Raw genomic sequence first — 8,850 nt, forward strand, 5'->3', positions numbered from 1 at the left:
AGAAGAGGAGCTTGGCACTATAATGGGTAAATCAGAGTCCTTGAAGAGTGCTGTGTTGATACTGTAGAGCAAATAAAAGTTCAGTGTGTATTTACAGATGTACAGACCTCAAGTCAATAGTAGTAGTTATATATCATTTAGAATATTGTACATGGTTTTGGTTATTTCACTAAAGAAGTGATTTTGACTTACTGGAAAATGTTCAGTTACAGCTACTACAGTGATTCCATGGATAGATAGTTTATCTTATGAAGAGATTGAGATATCTAACTTATTTATCTCTGAGAAGAAAATGTGTGTGTGTATGTGTGTAAGAGTTAATATCATTAAAGTTTAGATTATCTTCAGGATACATAGGATAAGTGTCTCTAATTTATTTGTACCAACTTTTGAATTTGTCAAGACCAAAGAAAACAAGGTTAAGATTTTGGGAAAGGTGGGCTTCATGATTACAAGAAACCTACTTTAAGTAAAAATGTATTCTCACAATGGATGGTATGGATATTAAAGTTTTAATTAAAATAAAGTACAGAACAATGTTTAAATCTTCTTAGATCATCTTCAGGTTAACTTGTACTTTATTTTAATTAAAATTTTAATACCCATACCAGCTGTCTTGAGAATACAAAGTTGGCTTTAGTTAAGACATCTTGTGAAACAAGTAGCCAGAGCTTCACAACAGTTGATATGATAATTTCCTGAAAAATAGAATGTGGGTTTAAGTGAATAATTACTCTCATGGCTAGGTAAGTATGTATAGTCTTGAAAGACCAAATGGTAAACAGATCTCTTGTTATTTATATGAAATATCACTCATTATTGGTGGATTCTACACCTTGCATGATATTCAGTGAACTTGTTTCTTTCACATTTCACAAAATTCACTTTAAGGAAATGATAAAAAAAAAATAGTAAAAATTACTCACTTTTTTGTAACATAAACAAATGGACCTAGCAATAATTCATAGAAATAACTGTAATACTTATTTCTTTGTAGTACTTTATGTAAGTTGTTTGTTAGTTGATAACCTGAAACAATGAGATCACAAACCCACAAACAACTATGTATAACTAGTTTAGAAAAAATGTTTTAAAAACAAAAGAGTTCATCAGTAGTGCCAATGAACCTGGGATCTTAAATGCTACTTTACTGATCCATTACCTATGAGCATCAGTTACAATGATTAGTGTGATATATAATAATCAATTAATCACAATTACAAATCAGTCAATTAAAATCACAAATGTAATCAACTAATTAAAATTAATTTCTTATTATGACTATTTTCAATTATTCCAGTTATCCAAACCTCAGGTGATAATAATTGATTAATTAGCACAAGAATTAATAAATTATCAAATTCCACTAATCACTTGGTCTTAAATACCAGGATTAAAAAACATAACAACGATACCTTTATACAGATGCAATAAAAATGGTCCTTTTTATTGATTTAAAGAAAATCAAGTAAGAACACATAACCAAACTTTTACTGAGGTATTTCATTTTTAAGTGATATAAAATAAGTCCAGTTCTACAATGACAGTATTGTCATATTTTTAAACTGATTTATCAAGGTAATACTACTAGATACAGTGCTCCTAACATTACATGTAGTCTTCTAATACTAAAAAAATGCATTTTTAATGAAAAATGTTCTTAGTTAAAACCATTTTAAGAGAATATGATTAAAATCCCTGTTTGTATTTGGAATATTACATTTGACCTCCATTGTAATAAAACATTAAAATTATTTTGCTTTATTAGATTACATGAAAACCCCAAAAACTGTAATTCTCGTAAGCTACATCATTTAAACTTTGTTCAATAATCAAATCAGAAATTTACTTTGTTTATGCATTTTCAATTACATTTTAAAGCACCAGATATAAAAAGTACATAAAATTTGATCAAATCCAAGGCCTTTCCTTTAAGTTTAATAAAAACAGATAAATTTAAACAAACTTACTAATAATATGAGCAGTATTACTATAAAAATACTAAGAGTAACATTTTACGAGTATCACTCACTAGCACTAGGAGAAATACTAAAAGTAACAGTGATAGTATTCCTGCAGCCCACTACTAGTACTAGCATTAGGTAACCTACGACTAAGCCTAGTGTATGACTAATCCATAATCGTTAACATTAACAAACCTAGGGAACAAAACCTGGTTACAAACTTTTATTCCTTAAGGTTATGTTTCAAACTTAAACACAGTAACAGAATAAAAGAACGAAATATAGAACCACTATTACTTTATGTTATGAATCGCAGTAGCATAATGCAATCTTGAAAAGCAAACCTATCCTATCACGAATAAGGATGCTAAAAACTCAGTTAAGTAGATCTACATTTATTCTACGTTCTTATCTTCTCACTGACTAGCAACTTGCCGAATAAACAATTCTACCCTCGATACTACGCATGAGCAAAACAAAACTAAAGATTTTATGAAGCGCCCTCTGCCAGTTCATATTTTATTAAGTAGTTTTTCTGCAATGAAATCGGGAAACACCGTACTTATTTGTTTGTCTTTGAATTTCGCACAAAGCTACTCGAGGGCTATCAGCGCTAACCGTCCCTAAGACTAGTGTAAGACTAGAGGGAAGACAGCTGGTCATCACCACCCGCCGCCAACTCTTGGGTTATTTTTTTACCAACGAATAGTAGGATTCATCGTCACATTATAACGCCCCCACGGTTGAAAGGGCGAGCATTTTTGGCGCGACGGGGATGCGAGCCCGAGACCCTCAGATTACGAGTCGCACGCCTTGACACGCTTGGCCATGCCGGGCCAACACCGTACTATAAAGAGTTTCTGTATTATCATTATTTATTATCATTTGGCTAATGTTTAAAATACTTAATACAGCCTCAAAAATTATTTATGATATTTTTAAAGTTAAATTTTGCACTTTCAAAAATAACTTTTAAGGCTTAAGTTATATAAATTTTACAACAATAGAAAGATTTGCTCCTGATTGTAAGATCTGATGTCGTTACGCAAAGTAATTTCATTTTCAGCGTACAGCGGTAAGTCTACGAATTTACAACGCTAAAATCACGAGTTCGATTTCCACGGTGGACTCCACAGATAGCCCGATGTAGCTTTTCTATAAGAAAGCATACATTTAGAAAATAATGTTACACCATTAATTAAATTAAATACAATGTTCATGTTGTATTACAATTGTCACGAGTAGTTTTTAGCATCATTGAGGTATTTTATTCTCTCTGTATGTTTTAAAGTTATCCGATATATGAACAAAGTTTACAATATATACGGCTTAGATTTTATTTATAGAAGTTTGTTTGTTTTGGAATTTCACACAAAGCTACTCGAGGGCTATCTATGCTAGCCGTCCCTAATTTAGCAGTGTAAGACTAGAGGGAAGGCAGCTAGTCATCACAACTCTTGGGCTACTCTTTTACCAACGAATAGTGGGATTAAGCGTAACATTATACGCCCCCACGGCTAGGAGGGCAAGCATGTTTAGTGCGACGCGGGCTCGAACCCGCGACCCTCGGATTACGAGTCCCACGCCTTACGCGCTTGGCCATGCCAGGCCTATTTATAAAAGACAGTTCAGTTATTGTACATGAAAGCAAATTCAGTTTCCATATATGAGAATATTTTGTATAAAGATTTAAATTTCAGATAATTCATAAACTCCTATTAAAACGCAATAAAATATGTTGTCTGAGTTCTAAAACATTATATCCTTATTACATTTATATAAAATTAAATTTAAATATTCACCAATAAAAAATTCAGAAAAAAGAAATGCGGTTTTACTAACCTATTATTTTGCTTCCAATTTTAAGTAATAAAAACTAAAACACTTTTACTACGTTTAAAAATAACTAGTTTTAGTGTCAAAAATATACTTCTTTTTCTTTCACTGGCGTTTCAGTTTATAATCTAAATGTATTACTATATTCGCATCTAATATAACATTTTCAGAGACAGCGGTTGTTAGGACTGAAGCTACCTCAAAATGTGCCTAGTCAGCAATCTAGCACATACTAGATCTAATGAAAAGTGCTTATGTTTAAAGACTTCCTAAATACTACAATGTATGCACGAAAACTTAGAGTACATCCTCCTCAACTTTATACACAGTCAACCTTAACCTTCAAATGGAAGAAACTTGTATCGCTCCTTAATATTTTCTGATCCATGACGTATTTGTATCTGTTCGTTTGTAGTTAAGCGCAAAGCTGCTCAAAGGGCTATCTGTGTTCTTTCCATAACGGGTATCGAAAGCCGGTTTCTAGAGTTGTGAGTCCGCAACATGCTGCTGTGCTACTGAGGGGCATCACAAAACTACAAAATAGGCTATTTGTGGTGTGCTTGTTTGTTTGTTTTGAATTTCGCGCAAAGCTACAAGAGGGCTATCTGCGCTAGCCGTTCCTAATTTAGCAATGCAAGACTAGAGGGAAGGCAACTAGTCATCACCATCTCTTGGGCTACTCATTTACTAAGAAATAGTAAGATTGACCGTTGCATTATAATCCCTTCATAGCTTAAAGGGCGAGCATGTTTGGTGCGACGGAGATTCGAACCCGCGACCCTCGGATTAAGAGTCGAGTGCCTTAACCACCATGTGGGTAGAAAGAGCTTCACAAAAATTAACCTAGGCATTTCAAAATGAGCAACACAGTTTTAAAGTTATGAATAAACTTTGTTTCGCTCATAAAGGCAAAGCTACACGATGGCTATCTGTGCTGTGCTCGCAGTGGATATCAAAACCACTTTTTAACATTGCAAGACCTGTTGGTGAGCAACCGGTGCAACTGAAAAAAAAAGTCATTTTATTACTTATTTAAGCCCCCCTTTTTTTTTTAGAATCACACAGATTATCTAGAATTATTAATGTCTACATAAATATCATAGTATTGTTTGTTGTATGTCCATGTAACTACTTCATAGGGTGGATGAATCTTCACCAAAATTGGTATGGAGGTACCTAAAATGTTTCAGTTTTGCAATTTCTGTGGGCGGTTTTACGATTTTGTCACTACTTTGCTCCCTATAGATGGATCTTCACCAATTCAAAACAAACTAAACTCTTTCTCACTCTTTTTTTCTTATATGTCTGTTGTTCATAAAAGAAATAACGCGTACGGCTTCTAACATACTTTTTATATTGTACACTACCTGATTAATATAAGGTTAGTTTAGGACATAAAAAGTTGTCTTACTTACATGTATCGTCCGCTGGTACAGTGATAAGTCTACGGATTTGCAACGCTAAAATCAGAGGTTGGAATCCCCTCGAAAGACTGAGCAGATAGCCCGACGTGGCTTTACTATAAGATAACACACACGCACACACACACACAATCTTATATGTAATTGTAAAAATTCCCCAAACGCAAAACTTCTATGTATCTCCATATCAAATTTGATGAATATCCATTTACAGGGGGCGAAGTAGTGGTAAAAGAGCAAAAAATTGCAAAGTTTTTACATAGCTTCGTATGAACCTGCATACGTACTTTGTTGAAGATCCGTCTATACCTTGCGAAGTAGTTACATGGACATAAAACAGATTGTACCTTTATATATATATAGTTTTTATGACAGACGTCGAAGCTCAGTTGACTCGGCGTAAAATGGCAGTGGTTTATTGACGAGCGTGGATATGTTACATTTACTGAAATTCACATTCCTAAATTTGATGCATGCTTACCACTTTAGGTCAACTATCTTGTATCTGTGTTATTTATATGGTTATGTAAACACTTATCACCAGTGTTATAAAGCAAACTATCTTAAAAACCTGTGCAAATTCTGTCTCTTTCAGGAGGGAACCATGAGTGTTTGCTAGTTGAAATTGTGCAAGAAAATGAGACCACTGGAGCTTGTTCTCGTTTGTTGCTTTAGGAACCTCAGGAGTACAATATAGAAATGGATTCTGCTCTTTGGTTGTCCTAAGTGGAGAAAGGTGTTTTTTCAAAACTCCGTACTCCTCCGATTTTTAACTTTACCAGTCTGTTTAGTTTATTTAAACAATATTTTAAATTTAAGAAGACTGGTACAGGAGTCTTCAAGGTTTTTCTACCTGTTGGAGGTGGTAAAAAAATGTGACGTGCCTCGAATTTTCAGTGTAGTCGCTGTAGGGATTTCAGGTACAAAGAAAGATAAGGAAAGTACATGGTGGGGAAATCTTGCTTGAGTAATTGTTTTATTCAACACCTGGCCAACGACTACTACTTGGACCACATCTGGTGCTGAGCCAGACAGATTTTAGCAGGCAAGTTGTAAACAATGATCATTTTTTGTACCAAGATGTCCGATGAAGGAGTTGACTTCAACTTTAATGTGGTGGAGCAAACGGAATTCATCAATGATTTGTCATTTCAACTTTTCAAAAGCAGTAAAACTTACCTTTAATATAAAAGGTGTACTACTGTAAAACTTACATCTGCTGAGAAGCTTGTGTACATCTGTAAAACTAATTGGATAGATACTAACTACATTTTTACTTTATTTGTGAGTAACTTACAAAAGGTAGTTGGAAGCAGGTGGTTTATTATATAAATGTTTTCCTAAGAATATTCTTTTGCTACTTGTGGATAAAATATGTAAGTGTGTTTTACTGCCATTAGTTTGGAAAAAAAAAAGTTATTGGCACATGGAGAAGAAAACCCATCACAGATTATGTGCTTCTACATTTTGTCAAGCTGGTAGTTATCCATCACATCATTAATCAAGTTTGGATCAGTTCTTCTTCATATAACTCTGATTTTGTTTGTTTATTTGTAACATGTTAGGATTATAGCCAAAACTCCTTTTAATAGTGAAGGTACATATCATAAGTTATGGTTTAAATGACATTACATATTCATAGATATTAGATTATCGGTATTAAAATATTCATGGCAGCAACATATAAAACATACAAATGAAAATTCAGCCATCCAGAAGGTGTTGGATATATTTTTTTATTTCTTTGTATGTAGTCCCATAAAAACTAATAGTTGCAGCTGTAACTGCTTCTGGTTCGTGTGTAGAAGACAGTGGGATTATTGTCAGTTTGGTTCTTACGTACCAAAGACTTATAACAGATCAGTTAGATTAGATAATACGATATGCTTGCCTTATCTTTTATGTCTACAAGTTTGTGAGCTGTTTATGGTGGTTAAATACTTCTGTAATTTTACTTTTTTAAAACAAATTTTTGTCTTAAGTATTGGAAAAGAGTATTAACAGAAAAGAAAAACTAAATATTGATGTGTTTAATGTGCCAGGTTATACAAATGATAAATACGTAAAACATATGTGTCTCATCTTAAACAACTTGATGGAGAGAAAGAAACCCACAGTTTTGGCCACAAAAAAAATTGATGAAACTAGGGAAAGCTACATTAAGGAAGCTGAATGTCTTGTAAGCAGGAAGAAATACAAAGGAAGCATTTCAATCATTGAGATGTTGGCCCATGAAGATGTCTGTGTTGATTTAGCTTTGATGGTTCATGCTCTAATGATTGATAGAACAAAAGGCAAGTCCAAGATTATGCCATTTCTTGAAGCTACATTGCAGAGAAAGGAGGTGTTAGATGTGACAACTGAGGTCTACCAATCATGTATACGTATTCAGATAACAAGGCTGTGTGGAACCATGGGAGTAAAAAGTTTACTCAGAACTCTTGATTTTGTTCATTGCTGTACTTCATTGGACACAATGCTGCCAAAAGAATGTTCACATGTCACTTGAAGAAACTGAAAGAGGAATACATCTGTCGGAAGATGCAGATGTACGTTATGATTCTACCAGAAGCACTGAACGAGCTTCTTCCAGATCTTCAATGTTTACAAAAGAAGTTGGTAAATTTGTTTTTCTATTGTATGAAAAGATTATTTGTGGTAGATGAAAAAATTTTACTTCTCTTTATTAAGTGTTTAGATATAAGTAATGTCTGTGGAAATAAATGGAAGTTTTTTTTGTTAGTACATTATGGTTCCATAGTTAAGTGGAACAGATCATCTTGGAGTACAGTGGAACCCCTCTAAGCAGCCACCCCTTGAAAGCAGTCATTCAATCAGAGTCCCTTTTTTTGTTTACATAATTGCTAAATATGTACAGTGGAACCCCTCTAATCAGGCCAGTTTATCTCAGTCCTGAAGGTGGCTGCTTTAGAGGGGTTCGGCTGTATTTTCAAGAGTACGTAGCGAGTGATTTAAAGAAAAGGTGCAAAGGCATGATGGCATATCTTCTACAAGAATGGAAAAATCTTTAGAGTTACTTTAGGATTAAATTTGCATCTCTTGAAATATTGTGTATTGTGCAAGATATAATGCCACCCATTTCTTTTCTTAATGTTAAACACACCTTTGTGTTTTTGTATTTTTGAACAGTCACTAATTTCATTAATCGTTTCTTCCTTCACACACAGGTCAGTCTCAAAATTGTACAGTGACAAATATAAATGACTGTGAATATTATTTAGAGCTGTATGATTTAATATAATGGATTACTGGTGAGAAAATATTACATATAAATAACGTCCAAACTAATCAGTGTGTTTACAGTTATTACTATTTTGATAATCCTACCAATAAAGGAACTTTAACCATGATTATATTACAAAAGATTCAACTTACCAAAATTATTTTTTTGAGTAATAATTTAATCAATATTAGGGTTTGTCATTACTACTATTTTTTAATTGTTCCACTTATCAAAGTTATTAAAATGTTGCTACCATAATCATTTGTCATAAACTATATTAGCTTATTACAAACTGGAGTAATACCTAAATTTTAAGTTCCAATTTCTTTTATCTACTTCACGTGGAAGTAGAAAATGACGTAATGTGTTGCATCATTTTGTTAGT

At 33.3% G+C, this 8,850-nt stretch overlaps 1 protein-coding gene across 1 annotated transcript in view; it reads right to left on the reverse strand.

Annotated features, from left to right (window-relative positions):
* LOC143240406 (kinesin-like protein KIF3B) overlaps positions 1–2,398 on the reverse strand; it is a 43,604-nt gene extending 41,206 nt beyond the window's left edge. The window contains 1 exon segment of the mRNA XM_076482796.1: positions 2,262–2,398. The gene's annotated coding sequence lies outside the window, so the exon portion shown is untranslated.
* Between the last annotated feature and the right edge of the window lie 6,452 nt (positions 2,399–8,850).

This window comes from Tachypleus tridentatus, chromosome 13 (genome assembly GCF_004210375.1).
Source record: "Tachypleus tridentatus isolate NWPU-2018 chromosome 13, ASM421037v1, whole genome shotgun sequence".
NCBI lineage: Eukaryota > Metazoa > Arthropoda > Merostomata > Xiphosura > Limulidae > Tachypleus > Tachypleus tridentatus.